This window comes from Drosophila willistoni, assembly GCF_018902025.1.
Source record: "Drosophila willistoni isolate 14030-0811.24 chromosome XR unlocalized genomic scaffold, UCI_dwil_1.1 Seg144, whole genome shotgun sequence".
NCBI lineage: Eukaryota > Metazoa > Arthropoda > Insecta > Diptera > Drosophilidae > Drosophila > Drosophila willistoni.
Genome location: NW_025814057.1, coordinates 6,374,881 through 6,385,739, shown reverse-complemented (window position 1 = coordinate 6,385,739; position 10,859 = coordinate 6,374,881). Strand labels below are relative to the sequence as shown.

General features: G+C 38.9%; 1 long non-coding RNA gene across 3 annotated transcripts in view; it reads right to left on the bottom strand.

Moving 5' to 3' along the window:
• Window positions 1-230: 230 nt before the first annotated feature.
• The window catches only part of LOC111519750, a 60,556-nt gene continuing 49,927 nt past the window's right edge, over window positions 231-10,859 (bottom strand). The window contains exons 5-6 of one of the 3 annotated variants that reach the window (XR_006954724.1): window positions 675-920; window positions 231-616 (exon numbers count right to left, since the gene is read on the bottom strand). This is a non-coding gene — a long non-coding RNA (uncharacterized LOC111519750). The remainder of the gene's footprint in view (window positions 617-674; window positions 921-10,859) is intronic. The other 2 variants (XR_006954723.1, XR_002724471.2) reach the window with 2 other exon arrangements.

The following is a 10,859-nucleotide window of genomic DNA, read 5'->3' as shown; positions in this document are numbered from 1 at the left end:
TTCTTTCGACTTGTTTAATAAAGTAAAAGTACAAGCAATTTGGGTTTGAGGTTTATGTGAAAACTTTACAGAAAATATACAAATTTAAGGGGTTTTTATTATCGTTTACATATTTCTATTAACATTTTAAATGTTGGCCAGTTAAATTAATTTTTAATATCCCTCCCTCTCTCTCTCTGATTCACTCTTTCTCTGTCTTGCTGTGTCAAATGTATAAATAAAACAAACAGTTTTACATTTTTATAAATGCATCATTACAACAAGAGTTTTATTGGCACTACATAAATGAATGTATAAATATCGTATCGTGGGCAGAGGAACCAACGTATACATTACTGATTTATGGCAATGGACTATTCATTAAAAAGGAAACGAAAGAAAGACATACATACATACATATATAGCATAACAAAACATAACGAAAAAGCCGAAATATTTAAACATTGATTTTATTCGATTTTAATAGCTGCTCTCGGGCCTTTAAAACTGGACAAAAGAACCGCTAACGGCCGTCATCAGGCCAGATGGAGCAGAGCTCTACATCATCTGGTATGCTGATGCTGATGCTGATGGTGAATCCGAAGCCGTAGCCGAAGCGTCGCATGGCCATAAATTTCTGCAATTAAAAATTATGGTGAGTTTTTCTTTGATATACACACTACATACATACATACACATACATATATGTTTATATATATTTGGGGGGATATTTATGACCAACGGCGCTACATAAACTTGAGGGATATAAATCAGAGAACTATGAAATCAAAGTTAAACGATTTTCGTATATCCATAAAACAGCTAGATGCAAGTGTGACAGGTTCAGGTGCAGGCGCAGGTGCAAGGGGGGTGAGGAACCTTTGTCTCTCTTTCGTATGTAGTAAATGCCCCCTCATGGTGGGGGGGCTCACCATGTGGCCCTAAAAGAGAAAAAACACAAAAACTAAACGGCTTAAATGTCACACATATTTTCATTTATTTATAGCAAGCTTGATTTTCATTTTCCTATAAATCAAATATTCAATAATTTCTCTTTTTTTCTTAATTTTAATTAAACTGGGCATGGCCACTCCCCAAAATTTACCCAGCTGCCTCCTTCTCTTCTACATTTAATCAAATAAAGTTCGTCATAAAATAATTAGACCGCACGCAGTGTTTAAGCCAAGGCAAGGAACTGAGTTTGAGTTTTTCTATTTCGGTTTTTGGTTTTCTTTTCGTTTTTTTGGAAAAGTTCGAGTGCCGATAAGCCTATTAAATCATGACATTCCTCACATGGCTCAATCGTAAATCATAGTGAGTGTGTGTGTGTGTGTGTGTGCGTGAGTGTGTCTATATCCATAGATATAGCTCTAACTCCTCTATAGATCAATGTGACTTGATTGTTCGAGTGCGTGTTCGATTTTTAACGACTTTGGAGGGAACGTGCATTGCATTGTGAATGCCATTCGAATGCAGTGCATTGCATTGCCCAGGCTTAGGGCACTGAGCGCTGTGTGCATAATTATTCACACACACACACACACAGAAACGAATTGAACCAATCGGGTACATCAGCTATGAAATAATTCTTTGATCATGTTAGGTGAATTGGTTCAAAATAGTTTACATTTTTATAAACCAAAGTCATATCTCCTTTTCAAAATCGTTATTTAGCTGAAATAAATTTTAATGTAATAAATTATGGATTTTTGTTTAGATTTCATTTAACTAATATACAAGGTACAATTGTAATCTATAATAAATGTATATTCAACCAACTTCTAGTATAATATTTTATATTTTTTTGGATTATATTATGTTATGATCTTCAAAAAAAATTATAAACAAGATTTGCTGGATTTTTGTAAATTTTGGGCATTATTTATTTTTTATTTACAAATAGTTAAGGGTTTTCCGTATCCATTTGTAGAGTATTTCCATGAATGAGATACATCAAAATATATTTATTTTCCAACAGTTCATTTAAAGGGGGATTCGATTAAGGAAACCCCCTTTCGGCTTTTGCCTGTTCAAATGGCGACGCTTCTGTGTGATTGACCGACCGTCTTACCCAAATCTTTCATGCCCAATTTCAAATGTCACATTCTCGCACCGCCTTCCCCATCATTTGCATCTGGACATTGTTGCTGATGTGTGTAATGTCAGTGAGTTGACAGCTAACATCCCACACAATAAATCGATTGAATATTACCAAAACAAACAAACAAAAAAATAAAGGAAAGAACTCCCAAACCATTCCTTGGCACTCCCCCGCCCCCCACTCCACCGATAATCGATAAGTACAAGTGTGGAAGATTAATTTTTTTGTTTTGGGCATAAATAAACACGATGGGCATTAAGATCAAATTACCTGATAAGATTCCCAAAGGCGTGTGTGTGTGTGAGTGTGTGGGTAAGCATTCAATTGGAATGCAGTGGCAATGTCAACATTATTTTTATACATTTTGGGGTGGAGTTGTATATCAACACGGTTATAAGAGAGAAGAAAAAAAAAAGATCATCAACACCCAAAAAAAAAGCAGCTCGTTTCACTCATTTTTCATTATTAATGATAACCAGATCTATGGAGAGTTAGAGATAAAGGAGAAGGAGAGAGAAAGAGAGAGAGAGATCAAGAGGCCAAATATGAATTGAGGCAAAACGAAAACATTTGGCATGAAAAATAACGAGCAAAAGTAAAATATAACTAAACATAAAATCAAAATGGCAAACCGTTAATAATAACAACAAGCCAAGAATGAGGACGAAGATGAGGATGAGGATGAGGACGAGAATCCGTTTTGTCGACACCCATTGGATTGGATTGGATTGGATTGGATGCATATACATACATACATACATTGGGGCATAGAGAATAGCATTTGGGGATATGTGAAAATGTTCAGCGATTGAAATCAAACGCCCACTTGGAACTTGAACTTGAAGCTAGGCCAAGCAGCGAAATGCATTTGGCAATTTGCATAAACCAAGAAACTCCAAAAGCCAACCAACTGACAATTGACAACAACAACAACAACAGCAACAACAGTTGCGATTGTCAATTCGGCAACATGTTGCCGCAGCAGTTCCCCAGTTGCCAGTCGTCGGCGTCGGCAGTTTGCCATGGTCAAGTGCAGAAACAGGTTGCTTGGTTGGCAGCCACTTCCTCCTCCTGTTACTGTTGCTGCTGCTGCTGCTGCTTGCTGTGCTTAGATTTTGAAGTGCAGATTGCTGTGTGCTTGGTCGTCGTCGTCGTTTCGCTGTCTTGAAATTTGTAGCAGTCAAGCTAAGAAGAGAGCTTTTTTTTTTTTTTGCCTAGGTAATTGTTGCCAACGCCAACGTCGTCGTCGTCATGTTGTTGCTGCTGCTGCCGCTGCCGTTTGTTTTTTGATTGTTTCGATATAGTCAGAGACTGATGATGACCATCAAAAGTGATGCATTTGTACACCCATGAGTTTTGACGTGAAATCAGAAACGTCGTCGCATAAATTGAACGAAAGATGTTCAATGAGGGAGAAGCTCTGGCCCCCGAGAAGATTAATGCGCCAAGTCAATTGAATTTTTTATAGCAGTTTATTGTATTTGGCCAAACTACTGCAATTGTTGCTGGCCAGAAGCGTTGATCTTGTTAATTTGATAGGAGTAGCAGCAGCAGCAGCAGCAACTGAGCTGAAAATATTTGGCCTCCTCCTTGCCTGCTAGCCAATAAATCATCATTAGAAATTTTTGTAAGTTTTCAGCACATTCCACCTCCCGCGAATTGGAAAGAAACAACAACAAAAAAAAAACGGACAGAAAACTTACAGTTAGTTAGTTCATGTCTTTCACCAACTTGGCAATTAACACTCAGCGGCTTACCAGCAACAAATCAATTTTGCTCGCTGTTACTGCTTCATGATGTTGCCAATGCGGTTTCCGCAACATGTTGCAGGAAGATGCATACCAAATCGATTTCAGCATAGCCAGCAAGAAAGACTGTGAGAGAGAGAGAGAGAGAGCTGATGGAGGGGGGCTTGAGGTGGAGGACTGTGCAATAATTGCTCTAGTTTTGCGACCAAACAACAACACCAACAGAAAAAAAAAAAAAAAACAGTCAGCAACAACAACAAATTGTTTAGTCCTATAAGAAACTCTTTGTGGAATGTTACTTTTTGAGCCAGACAAACGCCTTGCGCATACAAAATGAGACAGCAAAACGACAGCAAACGGATGAGCCCAACGAGCATCAAAGAGAGAAAAAGAGATAGATATAGAGATAGAGGGGACTACGAGACGATGAAACGATGACTTGAATGAAGAGGTTTTCCGTTGGCAATTCGTTTGTGTTTCTTTTTGCATCGTCCATTTCCATGCTCAATTTTCCAATGTTTCCTGTGACCATCGAACAACAGAATCGAACAGCAACAACAGCAACAGCAACAACAACAACCAGCGACGACAGCAACCGTCTCTCGCATACCACAAGGTATGCGTTGAGGCTGCTGCGGTTCGCAAGCTGCAAAACCATTGTGATTATCGTACGTGGCCGCGAAACTCCTTCTTTTTTGTTCCTTTTCCTACCAAAATACCCTAAGAATCCTAGAGTTTGTATGCTGCTCAGACATGGCAAATGATTTCTCATTAAACCTTTTCAATTTGAGGCTCATCCTTTTCCACTTCTGTTTCTATAATTTCATAATTTGTATTGAACAAGTGTTTCGTTATAATATACTCTCATAGAGTATACCAAATTCATTCTACTCGAATTATTATTATTCTAGCCCCCAAGCATTTCAATGGTTCGATAACTCTTCTATCCTCGTATTTCTCTCTCTGTGTGTGTATTTTTTTTCTCGTCTTTTTTCGGCCTGAGACTGAGTCTCAGTTTTCCTTTATTGTTGCTGCTGTTGCTGTTGCTCGACTCTGTCTGGATGGAGTCTTCTTGTGTGTGGGGCATTGCGATATAAATTGCAGATTTCTAACGCAATTTTCATAGCTGCGCGCATCCTCCCAACTTTTTGACTTCGACAACGCCATTGTTATTGCTATCGATGTTGTTGTTGCTGTTATTATTGTTGTTGTTGTTGTGCCATAGCAATTGGCTTCGTCTTGTTGCAAATTTCAGACATTTTTACTTAGATTTCCCTCAATAATTTTTACAGTCTTTCAGTTATGATAATTTTCTAGCTGTTCGCTGTTCGCGGCCTTAACAATTTGCGAAAATCTAAAAGATCTAACCTAGTTCTGAGCATTTCACAAATGGCAGATGGCAGAATGCCATTTAGTTTGTCTTTTCAGCAAAGGCTTAACAAATGTGTGTGTTTATTTCTTTTAAGTAGCCTTTGATGAGTTCCTTCACAATTTTATTTGTATACAATGAATAAGAAGATACATACATATATAAGTGGGATGATGGGATAAGTGATTAGCTTTTTTATCTCTTTCTCTCTCTGATGATTACCGTCTATTATACAAGAACTTTGCCGCAATTTGACATTAGACGTTAGCATAAGCTTATGAAATGTATTCACTTGGTGTTCCTCGGGGAATCGGAGTTGCATTTTACGATTGCTAACGAAGTTCTTGTCGATGCATCATCGATGTGATTTATGTTTTTTAACCATTAAAAGAACCTAGACCAACCCTTGACTTCTAATGATGGTGAATCTTAGATTCTAGGCATTGGGAAGTTTCGAGGAAATCATCGATTCATAGAGATATAAAGAGATATTATCAAACCTGTAAGCCATCTTCAAAAGCTTCTCTCATTTCGTAGTTGTTAGGGATTCCACAATGATTTAAATAATAGTCGAAACCTACTTTTTTCATTTAGCTTTGTGGAACTAACAAATAATAGATAATTTAAAAGGATTTTAGGTTGTTCAAGGGGTGAAATCTGCAAAACGGTCTTCGATATCAAAAATTGAGGTAAAGTATTGATCTTTGGATAGTAAATATTCCATAGTTCTAGATTATTTAATTCACTTTAAATAGATGAGCATTTGTATGGTAAAAGTTTATAAATTTCAGTTAATTAATGATGAGGAACAGTTTAAGGTTTTAGAATTCAAAAGGGAACTTTGTTAAACCTTTTTGACTAAATACTATAAAAACTAAAGCAATCATGTGGAAACTCTATGTATAGTAGTCTCACATCAATCAAGCTGGCAACTTTGGTTTCAATCTCTCAATTGAATCTCACGCATGTTCAAACTGCCTGTTTTGCTCATCTCTGATAGCAGCAAGGACGCCTTTTAACCGCATACTTAAGCAGAGATTACGACATGTGCATGTCTTGCATAACATTTCCTTCATCAAGGCCTCAAGATTCAGAATTCAGAAACACAAAATCAGAATCTATGTGAACGCACGCCCACAATAAATATTAATTGGCCTTTTTGTTATGCAATTCCAGTGACTTGACTTGAACACAACAACGAACAGGCATACGGACAGACAAGCAGACAGACAGACGGAATGCCAGACAGACGGAATGCCAGACAGACAGAATGGCAGACAGAATGACAAAATGCAACTGCTGCAAAAACAGCAACAACAAATAATATTCAATAATCGCCAATTGCCATTCGTATTGTTTAAGTCTAAGGCGGCGGGTGGCTTTTTGGCTTTGGGTCTAGGGTCTTGTAGGGGGATCTAGAGGGGTCTCAGAGTCGGGGTCTGTTGCTCGTGCCTTGCAAGCAAAAAACCATATTTATATGAAAATATTTTTTTTGACGGCGTCTGACAGTTACTGTCATTTTATTAAATATGGTTTTTCTTGTGATTTCCACCACCACCGGCACCACCACCACCACCGCCCCGCCATCACAAATATCAGCTCGAGCACCAGCAGCAATAGCGGCAACAACTCCTCCGCGAGGGACTTGTGCTTGGCTTTTTATCAAAAGCTGCAACAAAATCCCGTTGTCGTTGTCAGCGCCAACAAGTTATGCCGAGTGCCGTGGCGATTAACGGACAATAACAACAGCAACAACAACAACAACAACATTGACGATGACGACGATTGGCGTGGGCTTTGCCTTTGGATATCCAACGGTAGCCCCCAACAACAGGTGTTTCCCTCTTCTACATCAACCTCTCCCCCAACTACCCCGAAATTCAACTGTTGTGCTGTGTGTCTTCTTGTGGGTTGCGTCACGTAGCGTTTTATTTCTCTTTCCCTCTCTCTCTCTCTCTCTCTCTCTCTCTGTCACTCTCGCGCTCTCTCACTCTGCCTGTGCCTGTCAGGAGGTGCTTGTAATTGAGGTGGCAAACTTAGTGGTAGATGGGTTACTTAGAGGGGCGGTAGGTGGCTGGGTGTACGGTGTGCGGTTGGTTTTCAGCCTTTTTGATATTCAAGTGCAGCACATGGCGATTATAGCAAAAAGCTGCCCCCTTGAGGTAAACGAGACAAGACTCTCTGATATGATGTGATGGAATGGGAAGTGCTTGACTCTCTTTCTCTAGTTGGCTTGAGGATAAATAAACATATATATGTAAGTATAAGTGTGTGTGTGTGTTGGTATGGATGGGAAGATGGAATGCCGTCAAGAAGATTTTAAGCTAAGGTGAGAATTTAGCAGGTGTTTTGAGGTGTGTTACCATTATTATTATAAAAATTCGTCCAAGAGTTAGGTAAAAATAATCAAAAATGCATTCAATAAAGGCAGATAACGTGAGAGGGGAAGCTGAGGAGTCAAATCAAATCCATTCCCATCCAATCAGTGCTAAATACCTTTACTAAAGTGGGTGGTTAGTGGCTTGAGAGGGGAGAGAGAGAGAGAGAGAGAGAGACAAGACCCACATACATAATTCAAGGCCTAACAATGGTCACATTCAGTTGACTGAAGAGCAGACCTGAGCAGAGAGTTGAATGCCTTTTTGGCTGTGCGGTTTTTTGCGCTAATTGCGCTAATAATGGGGATTACCTGAGTAGAAGAAGAAGCAGAAGAAGGAGAAGAGAACAACAACAACAAAGGAATAGAGAAGAAAAGGAAATCACCGAAAGGAAAGGAAAGCAAAGCAAAAGCCAAGCCAACGACAATGACAACGACAACGACAACGACGACGACGACCGAGAAGGAGACGCCAACGCACTAATGGCTGCTTTGTGGTGCAACTTGCTAACGATGCCAACTCTCCACCAGTTTAGCCACCACCAAACACCACCACCCACCACACTCCCCCAACCCCATTCGTTACCTCATCATGCCATTGTGCCAGAGTGGTTCCTTTTTTTTTTTTGTACTCTTTTTGCATGCCATGCAGGCGTTTATTGTAATTTCATTAAACGGAAAAATAGTCGCGAAAAATAGGCAGGCAAACCCAACACGTTCACTTCCAAAAGCCACACATTGAAGTTGCCTGCCACAACAGTGGCACAATTAGACCAAGGAGAAAAAAATTATGACTCGCTGGTGTTGGTTGTGTGTGTGTGTGTGTGTGTGTGTGTGTAGCTAGTTGACTGGTTGGTTCCTCTCTTTTAATAGGTTGCAATTTATGGTTACTGAGGAGTGGGCGACATGTCACATAGTCTCCTTGCATCAGGAGGACGCCAAAGTGAAAGTCAACTTGGAGACTTGATTCTCATATATGTATGTCTGTGTGTGTGTGTTTGTGTGTGTCGATTGTGGTCAAGCATTTTGACATTTGCAAAACAATTTATCATCCATCTACTTTGAGCTTCAACTCTTCTTATCAAATTAAAGTGCAATTTATTTTCAATTAGCCATGTGCGTGTACCACAAACTAATGTCGCTTTGCTGCTGCTGCTGCTGCTGCTACTTCTGCTGCCCTTTCAGCTGTCGACTTGCAACAAGAAATTGCATGCAAATTGCTTGAAAACCGCAGCAATTTCATTAAAACAATTAGGCAACTCACTCACTGGGCATTGGGCATTGACCAAAGCAGATGTAGCAGCTGTTTTGCTCTTACATGTAAAAGATGAAGTCCAAAGACTCACTGTCAACTGGTCGTCTTCAATTGGGGGAATACCCGTGACATGGCATGCAAAAAGACATGGCAATGAGGCCCCTTTTTCCTTTTCAAAAAAGGTGAACGAAGCAATTGCAAAATAAAAACCGAAAAGAGGGGAGGGAGAAATTTTTATGCTTATGATTGGTTGAGATACTCCAATCACTCACTCTGCAATTTAAACGAATGAGAACTAACCACAAATGGGAGGAGCTTAATCAACTGCCTGCAAGTGTCTCGAAATATTCAATGTTTATTACTTTGTATCAACTTTGAGTTCACAGACATCAGACCACATAGTAGATAGAGTTTGTATGTATGTATGTACAAATTGATTTCAATCCTGTCAGTTCTCATATAACTTCCAAATAACAGCCAAACGCACCGGAAGTAAATTTTGTGTCAGAATTTTCAATGCAAGTGAAATGAGAATGTGAATGAAAATGCTTTCATCAGTCTGCAGTCTGCAGGCAAAAGCCAGTCAGTCAGTCAGTTGGTCTACCCTTTTCTATCCTATCCCAAAAAACCCAAAACTAAATCAATCTAAACACAGTTCCGCACACAAACTCATACATTGCATAGGATGCTGCACTTGGAGAAAAATTTTCGAAAATTCTATAGAGTTTATTATAAAACTCTTTGATTTGAAATCTATTTTAGAGTTCTCTAGATGAATTATTCTTAAGTAATCTTAGCAACTTGGGCGGCAACAAATTGCAACTGACTATTTAACATCAACAATTAATGAGAATATGAATTTCATTTTTAGAAATTTCCAAAACTAAACTTTAAAAATACATTCATAAGCTAATAATTTACTCGCCTAACTGTCCAATAAATTAATTGTTAATATAGACTTGATAAAAATAACTAAATTTTAACCACAAGGATGTAAGAAAGTTTAAAATTCTCCTTGAAAGTGTGTCTAATTTTTTGTCAGTGCATGAAAATGCATTTTTGCCCTTAGTGAAACAGTAAAGCAAGTGAAATAGTTTTGCAAATTTTATGCAGACTTCGCGACGGTTTCGGGACATTGGGACATGTTTTCTCACTCACAAACTCTCTCTCTCTCTCTCTGTCTCGCTCTCTACCACTTTTACTCCTGCATCCTTTTAGCCCGGTTGGGTCGAGTCTGGTGGCTAAAGGAGGTTCTTGGAATAAATTGCCATGTTGTTACAATTTCTTCGTGTTGGCAGCATAAATTTTGCAGGTAAGTTGGCATTGCTTTTACTTGAAGAAACTCTACGCATTACACCATTCTGTGTATACCCAAAAACCATTCTCATTCTGATTCTCAATCCCATTCCCATTCGAAATTCGAATCCCAAAATGGTAGTACATAGTAGTCACACAGTCAAAGGAAGGTGCACAACATGCAAATAATTAATAGCATTATAAGATGCACTCACGAAATCGCACACAACATCGCAGGGTCTTGTAATAACTCAGCAGCCAAGTTCTGTTCAGTTTCAGTTTGCTTCAGTTTGGTGTCGCTCCTATAAAGGACAAGCAGGAGTTGGAGAACGACACACACACACCACAATAAATGTCTCTGAAGTCACGCTCTGGCCTAGGAAATTACATAATCCAATGGCGAAGGTGTTAATGCAAATCTTCCAAATATGCTAATGAGTCCATGGCTTTGGCTTTGGTTTCTTTTCTTTACGTACTTACTTGCTTACTTTATGCGGCTGCAACATGAAGCAGCACCAACGGGAACACCTATAATTGCCTTGGGGTTCAACAAACCTTTCCACAGGAATGAATTGAAAGACAATCAATGGCGTTTGCCTTTCGTTTTATGTTTTTTTTTTTTTTTTTTTTTGACGAAGACATTGATTTATGAACTCATGGAAAATTAGGTAAGACCATTTTTGGTCACTTTTTCGTCTTGAAGACAGCAACAGAAACCCAGAAAAAAAAAACAC